At 31.6% G+C, this 8,531-nt stretch overlaps 2 long non-coding RNA genes across 3 annotated transcripts; one reads left to right on the top strand and one right to left on the bottom strand.

Moving 5' to 3' along the window:
* Positions 1 to 1,616: 1,616 nt before the first annotated feature.
* LOC124895543 lies at positions 1,617 to 6,261 on the bottom strand. 2 transcript variants are annotated; one of them, XR_007051774.1, is made up of 4 exons: positions 6,012 to 6,261; positions 2,490 to 2,961; positions 2,102 to 2,311; positions 1,617 to 1,968 (listed from the first exon to the last, which is right to left on the bottom strand). It is a non-coding gene; the product is annotated as an uncharacterized LOC124895543 (long non-coding RNA). The 2 variants fall into 2 exon arrangements; XR_007051773.1 differs by having other exon boundaries at positions 6,031 to 6,260.
* A 786-nt stretch (positions 6,262 to 7,047) lies between these two features.
* On the top strand, positions 7,048 to 7,928 carry LOC124895545. Its single transcript, XR_007051775.1, has 2 exons — positions 7,048 to 7,194; positions 7,683 to 7,928. It is a non-coding gene; the product is annotated as an uncharacterized LOC124895545 (long non-coding RNA).
* Positions 7,929 to 8,531: the final 603 nt, after the last annotated feature.

Below are 8,531 nucleotides of genomic sequence, written 5' to 3'. Positions count from 1 at the left end.
CGGACAACGTCACTTTTTATCATAAAGTTAATTTTTATTTATTTTTAACAAAAGCGACACTGTCCATCCCTTTTTGTAAAATTACAAGAAAAATAAAAATAATTAAAAATTGAAATGGATAGCGTCACTTTTCTATAATTAATATTTTAAAAATAAAAAATTATAGCACGTTGTCCATCGATTTTAATTAAAATAAATAAAAATAAAAATTAAATTTAAAAACTGACAGACAACATCGCATTTTATCATAAAGTTAATTTTTATTTATTTTTAACAAAAGCGACACTGTCTGTCGTTTTTTGTAAAAATATAGAAAAATAAAAAATAATTAAAAATTGCGACGAATATTAAGACGTTGGCCGTCGATTTAAATAAAAAATAAAATTAAACTAAAATGGCAATGGACAGTGTCGCTTTTCTCATCGCTTTTTAAAGTGACACAGTTCTTCATTTTTTGGTCTTTTTTTACTAGTGGTTTTGGAGAAAAATAGCGAGGCATATTTTGGGGGCAAAAAATATTAAATATTTTTTTAAAGTAGAAAGGAGCTAAGTTTAAGCGATATTTTTTTCGATGGATAGAGGGATTTTTTTACCCCACAAATATATTCGATGGATATCGGGGGTTAAAACCCCCACAAATATACTCGATTGATATCGGGGGTTAAAATCTCCCGCAAATTTATAAATTTTAGCGGCAAGTTTTTAACCCCCGCAATTCATATAATTTTATGAGGGTTAAAATAACCTCCGTAAAAAATCCCACAATTAAACCCATTTTTTTATAATGTGTACACTATTAAATAAATAGATATAATTTTTAAATTATTTTGTAATTGTTTCTATGAATATTATTTTCAATATATTGACTATGCGAAGTAAACTACAACAATTCTTAGTAATAGAGTTAGTAAAAGAAATTAAATTAAAATAACATTATTTATTATGAAATTAAAAAAATAAAAGTTTTGGATGATAGATAATTAGGAAGGGTCGGGAACCGCGCTGAAAAATTTGTTGCAAATTGATAATGGTGGCATAATGAAAAATTTAAAAATGTATAAAAGTATTTCACTCCTTGATATTTCAATTATTTCATAAAAGAATCACTACAAAAAAATGTGTTTTAGCCACGTGCAAAACCGTGGCTATATGGTACCCAAATCGTGTCTAAACAATTTAGCCACGGTTCATTAACCTCGGTTAAAGGGGTGTCCAACGGGATGGGGCGAGTAAATTAGCAACGGTTTTAACGTCCATGGTAATATTTCACTAGCCACAGTTTTTGGATGTGTTTAACCACGGCCTATCCATGGTTAATTTGTTCAATCTTTTTTGCCATTACATCAATTAGCCACGGCAGTTTTCGTAAGAAATATTTTTTGCATACAAATTAGCCACGGTCATAACTGTGACAAAAGTACCCAGTTTTTTTTTAAAATATATATTTTGCATATAAATTTACCGTGGCAAAAGTGTCCAATTCTTTTTAAATATATATATATAGACACACACACACATATTGCAATTGTTTTCCTTTTAAATACATTGATAGCTTGATACTAATTCCTGAATAATGATAAACATTCACTTATAAATTGACCATTATACACAAGATTGATATTAATTGTAACATAATTATCAAAGTAATGATATTGTTCAATATATTGTCACAATAGATAAGAAGGTCCAAACCTTAAATATTCATAAAAGATAACACAAATACTAATATTAAAAGTTAAAGAAACACCATATCTATCGTTTGTTTCAAAATATACTAAAGGCTAAGAAGATTAGTTTATAGTAGGCAACTCGCTACCAAACATTACCACCTAAACCATGCACACGTCCAGAATGTTCAGATCCACACACTTTTTCAATGACGTCGTTAAGATGAGCTAGTATCTTCAAAGGAACACCATAACTGATAGCAAGTTCCTGATCTTCACGTAGATACTCCAGTATTTTATCCTACAAGCAAAATCGATAAATGAGATATCCTCGTACCAATAAGACATCTAGTATTTGCTCCTCTTGCTCCATACATAACCTGTCAAGCAAGCTATAGAGAAATGTAAAGCAATTTAGAAACAAAATTACTCACAAGTCCAAGGCCACGATAAAGTGATGTACTATGCAAGAATGGTCAGGTCCCTTCTCCAAAATATGGCCCATAAATGCACAACGGTTGACCAGTTCTTTCAAGCTCCGCTTCATCCCTTTCACGCAAATAGTTCCTAGACCGATCGGCCCTTTTGGTACTTCTATACACTTCCTCCAATGTTCCCCGAGGTTGATCAGTTCTGCCCTTCAACTGCATCGAATTTAAATGCAAAACGATAAAAGTACCATTAATCTCCAGATTTTCACAGTTACAAAACAATTGTTTTTGCTTTGTTGGTAGAAGTAATAACCAGTCACAAAGTCAAGAATTTAAGGGAGATCAAATAGAAAAATTTAAGGAAACAACGGCAAGTCCAAAAATCAATTACCTCTTGGTCTTCTCTTCGCTTTCTCACATTAGCTATCTTAGTATTTGTGTGATCCTCCCAAATGCTATACAGAAATTTCTCACTCTTTTCCACTATGGCTGCAGAACCCTCTCTTTGAGTCGGATTCCATTGCCTTTCAAACTCATTCAAATATCTTGTGGTCTTCAAAGTGTTGTTCTGAGAATATTTTGTCTCGATTGCTTCAAAAAGTTGGCATTGCCATTATGCTTTTGGTTTTTCAGGGATTTCAGTAACAGCCTTGGGATATGCAACTTCGGATGGAAATCGGAGAATGTTCTCCAATAATAGAGCATACCCTTCCACACTTTCTGATACCATGAGGTTCCTTGCAGTATGTTGTCCAAATGAAGCAGCCTGACAGTTCACCATTTGATACTACTTGCAACATAATCTGTGTTAAAACTTTGACATTTTCTTTTGGAAAAAGATAGCCATTCACCTTGTCATCGACCTAATAATAGTGTGAAAATAAATCAGTAGGAGATATGTGTGACTAAACCCTTTGTGCACTAGTGCAATAAAGACAAATTAAACATAAAAGTCTTGAGTAGGGTACAAGAGAAACTAAAGTTGGAATTAGATCAAAGAAAAGCTATGAGTGTCTAAAAGAATATCAAATACTAACCATTACCAGTCTGCCAAAAGAACAAATGTGAGCATTTACATAGCTAAATCATTTTTTCCATCCTTGTAAAAACTAAGTTATCAAAATAGAAGAATTTCTTTAGGTGATCATCTTCAAACACTTTCCCATGCACGGGATGAATTCTTATAGTTGAGCTAAGTGTGCCATGATGATGGGTGAAATCAAAAATTGATTCAAGGCTCAAAAATAACTTGCTAGTAGCAATATATGTTCTCAACCACAACTACAAAGATGTATATGTTAACCTAGGCAAAAGTTTGAAATCCATGGAATATTTAATGACTTGAGAAACCTACATATTTCTTTATCATTGGTAGATCTGGAGCTACTATAGGTTTCCCAAAGCACATTGCCTTTAGCAAAGTTTTTGGAAAAGATTGCTCCTCACGGAGAGATGCATATATGACAAGGTCAGCCACACTAAAAAAAACCTTGAAACAACAACCAGCCTCACGATTATCAGACTGAAAAATAACTTGTATCTTTTCCACATTCAAGTCTTCATAGTTTTTTGGATCTCCTACATTTCAAAGTTATTTCATTACATAAGTTATTGACCAGGTGAAGATCAACCAAAAGGTCTAAGATCCTCCCAACTTCTAATTTGTTTATTCAGGTAATTTAACTCATATATAGTACCTCTTCCATTGTTTCAAGGATTTTTTTTTAATCGTGACCCTTTCAATTTTAGCTTGACAACCTGAATTTCCAGCTAAGTAGGTGAAACAATAAACTGGAGACTTTCTAGACTTGCAGAGTAAACATGGGATTGAATTTGCATACAATTCATCAGTTTGGGAGCGCTTATAAATACCACCTTGAGTTAGCAGCATCTTTTGAAGTGAAGTGGAAATTAGAAATAGGTGTAGTATTTAAGGTCTTCAACTTAGAAACAGTGGAATATAGTAGGCGAAACATTCGGGCATATTATGAACAACATAGCATGCCTATTACGAAAAACAAATTCAGAAGTACTATACTTAGAAACAGTGGAATCATAAAATCATTTATTAGATCAGTGAAGGAAGAAATTACACTAGAGTATGAATCAGTATCTATAGTAGGACTCACTCGACTTAATGTTCTTCCAGAAGGAGTGGTGTCAAATAATGACATCGAAGACTGCATTATGCTATCAAGAATTTGATATAAGAAACATTGAGCTATTTTGATACACAAAAACGCGACAACAAATGATCTGATGACCACAAAGATGCAGCAAATGTCAGTTATGAATGAGTAAACAGAGAAACATTGAATATATTGTCCTTTGAAGTCTCATATGCAAGAAAATGGTCACTCAACATAGGAACAAAGTTACTATTAGATTCTCCTTGTACATAATTTTTAAGAGTGATAAGATTTTTAGTAATTAGAGATGGTTTAGTTATTAAATCTTAACTACTGGAACTTCTTACAAAATTCATATGAAGTATGCTCAATTGGCAATTGGCAAATATAGCACGCTAGCCTAACAAGCACAAAGTATGAATGATGGTCCAGCTGCTTACTTGACTCATTACACACATTGGCCTTAAAGCAATTGTAAAAACTATATATCCGAAATCATAGAAAACACTCCACCCACGAACAAGAAACTTAAGACACATATAAACTTGTACATGCACAGCAAAAGGCAAGAAAAATATAAAGGAAAATCAAGAATGTTTTGGCATATGTCTACAATCATGTAAATGAAGGAAATATTTACACAATCACAAAGCAAGCACAAATTTGCATTTTCTATAATTTGCATTTACAAATTTGCATTTTCTACAATCATTGCTTCATCAAGAATATGAAATGGTCTAGTTACATCTAATTATCCTACATAACTATCAAAATACAAGACATAGTTTTGTTATTCCGTTGGTGATATGCTACCTATTTAGTCTAAAAACCCCACATAATAAGAATTCTAGGCAAGAACACATGTTAGTCACACCCCTTACAAACCCCTTCCAACTGATGTCATCAGATCTTGTAGAACACTAAGAAAGCAGTAATTTGGAGCTGGAGAAGATCAGTGTTGCTATTAAGATTTAAAGGCACAATGTGAGTTGTACGGTACCATATAGTTTCAAGCATAAAATGCTTAACAGTTGCAAAAGGAATTGATCAACTCACAGACACATGTATAGTTCAGGTTCTTACATGTAACGAAGACGACAAAACCTTTGAGCTAAGCATTTGTAAGGGCCAAAAAGTCCTAAAGAACTTTAAAAACAAGAAGTTTGGCATAACATGAGTTGTACAGTTAGTTATAAATTCAATAACTTTAAAACTAGAAGTTCTAGGTTCTAGATACACTCGTAACTTTGCTCGAACAAACAAAAAATTCAGGCTTTACGTTAAATCCGACAAGTTCTTGAAACATATACTTCCTTTGACACAACTAAATAATCCATTGACTCCTATTCCCACATCTTAGGACTCACCGGGCACATTATTGAATGTCCTAATTGGATATTTAACAAGTTCAAATAAAACAAAAGCATAAACTTTCACAAACAACATCAAACCCAAAGATACACTTTTCAAGCATGTCTAGAAGCTCAAGTTTACTATATAACTTCCATTCTCTTGACACGACCTGCCTATAGTTCCATTGCAGATTTCATAAAAACCATCAAAATTCCATTCTTAATAACTAGATAAACCCATCAAAATCCCATTTTTAAAAACTAGAAATCCCATCAAAACCCATCAATATTCCCCTTGTTAACAACTAGAAAAGCCATAACACACATCACATTGCAGATTTCATAAGCTCAAAACTTCAATAAACAATGAGAAATATAGAACCCCATTTTCAATTTTTACCTTAAACACTCTAAATTGTAAAGATTTGTTACCTGGAAAAAATAATTTTACCTCTTTCGACTACAATTAAAGCTAGAAAAATTGAAGAGCAGTTCAATTTTAGGAAGAACTCAATCCAAAATCTGGAAGAAAAGTCGCGATTTGGGGCTGAGAAAATGTAATTTTTGGGGGAAAAAGAGACTTTTGGTGAAATAATATTTTTTCACTGTAATTGGAGGCAAATAAAAACTAAGGAGGGAATCAAATATTTTTGCCTCCCAAGTTAGCCACGATATTTTTGCCACATTTTCTAAAGTGTGGAGAAGTTTCAATTATTTAGTTAATTCAGCCATGATTTTAATAATAGTGGATAAAAGGTGAATTTTTGATAGTGAGTTAATTTTAAGTATACACTAAAAGAATTGTTAGAAAAAAAACAATCAAAGTAAGTGTGGTATCATATGTAATATGAGAGATCAACGTTCTAAAGTGAAACTTTTGAAGGGTCCATGAAATTATTCTAACAATAAATAAATTAATCAAGCAAGTTGCATCAAATCCTGCAATAAAAAAATACAGATAATAAATCTCTAAATGTGATTCAATATTAATTTTTTTTCTTCAGAGTTTTGTTAAATTCGAGTTTGTTAAGTATTTTATATACGTTAAATGTACTCACATATAGCAAGCTTAAAGCACCAAAACTATTCAAAAGTATATTTGAGGGGTTATTTTTGAATCTATCTTTAAACACAAGCGATTTTTTTTCTAATTTCATCTCACATTTCAAATAGAATTTTAATCAAATTTTGTCAAAGTGATTTTTGTGAAAGATGCGACAAATTTAAATGATTTTTGTATAACAAAATAAAGAATAATGACTTTTGGATAATGAAAATAAAGTTGAACGACTACCAGTGAAATTTACTCAAAAAAAAAAACACTTGCAATAGACTTGGATTCAAATGACAGGTAGAGAGCGAAAGGAATAAAAATCGGATCAATGCCTTCAGTGAAATATATTCATTTCTTGATCAAGAAAAAAAGTTAACATAAAAGTACATTTATTTATACGAATTTGATTTTATTACGTTTCATGAAGTCTTGAATGTTTTGTGAATATTTTTCTATCTCTGTTTCTGCACTCCAACCAAGTTTCCCTCTTTGTGCTCTTGTACAAAAGATTCCTAATCCTAGAGTCTTGAAGTAAGGGATGCTGAACAGTTGAATTAAAATGTAAGTGAGTCATGCAGCTGCAAGATTAAATTTTCTACTATTTTTTGACGAAGAAAATATTATTCAAGGTTATCACTTTGAAAAAAAATATATTATTCAAGGTTAAATCTCTGTAGTGAAAGAGAACTGTTAATTCTGTACAACCGGCGTTATCAATGTTCTTACTAGTTATATATTGAATAGTTTTAACATTTGTTGCAGTTATGAAACAACAAAATTCTGCTATGTCAGCTTCTAAATTTCTGTGCATGGAACCTAAACTGCAGCTATGTTAATAGAGCTCTTTAAGTGACGATAATAAACTCTGATATAAGCATACTTCTGCTACTGCTAAAAAGACTGAATTAATTGTATATTATATTATGCTTTAGGTAATGTTTTAGATTTTGTATTTTATGTTCATTGTTTCTCATAACCCTCCTTTTGCATTTCTCGCTATTCTTTTCTTTTACACTTGAATATGTCTTTGTTGTGTTGTTTTTTTCCAGCTCACTATGTACGATCTATTTTATTAGCTGGGGCAAAAAGCAGAGAACACAACTTATTCTTCTCGACTGATGCTTAACTTATTGAGGTGGATTTGTGATGGATCTATATTATTAGCTGGGGCAAAAAGCAGAGGCAGATTCAATATTTAAATTTTTTGGATTTTCATGTAAGATAGAAAATAAAACCAAATATTTATTTATTAATTATTTTTTAAAAAATTAAAAAGTAAACAACATTTAATAGATTACTATGATAAAGTAGTCATGTTATTAATTATTTTTCTTAATCAATGTGCAATATCAAATTGGGATAGAGGGAATAGTAAGTAAAGGGATTTGAACCCATGTAAAATGGGACGGAGGCAGGGGCGGAGCCAGCCTTCTATTCGGGGGTTCGGCCGAGCCCTCTTCGACGGAAAAATATACTATTTATATATGATTAAAATTATTTTTTATATGGTTATAGTAGGTGTTGAACTCACTTCGACTAAGTTTTCTTTAAATATGAAACTCTTTTAGTTGAAATCCTAATTTTTCTTTGAATATGAAACTCCCTTCATTGAGAAATCCTAAGTTGTCTTTAAATATAAAACTCCCTTCGTTGAAATCCTGGCTTCGCCTCTAGACGGATGGAGTAGTAACTAAAGAGATTTGAAATTATGTAAAATGGGATGGAGGAAGTAGTAACTAAAGGGATTTGAACTCACAACCAACAGTTCAATAAAACTTTAACAAGTTTGTTTGCTCTATTAGACCAACAATATGCTTTATTTATGTGTTTCAATTTATAATTTTTATATATTTACTAGATTTCTATATATAAGTACTAGACATTAAAGTTAATGGATT

Source organism: Capsicum annuum, unplaced genomic scaffold (assembly GCF_002878395.1).
Source record: "Capsicum annuum cultivar UCD-10X-F1 unplaced genomic scaffold, UCD10Xv1.1 ctg82882, whole genome shotgun sequence".
Lineage (NCBI taxonomy): Eukaryota > Viridiplantae > Streptophyta > Magnoliopsida > Solanales > Solanaceae > Capsicum > Capsicum annuum.
Note: the sequence above shows the minus strand (reverse complement) of the source record. Positions and strands in the feature narration are given on the sequence as shown.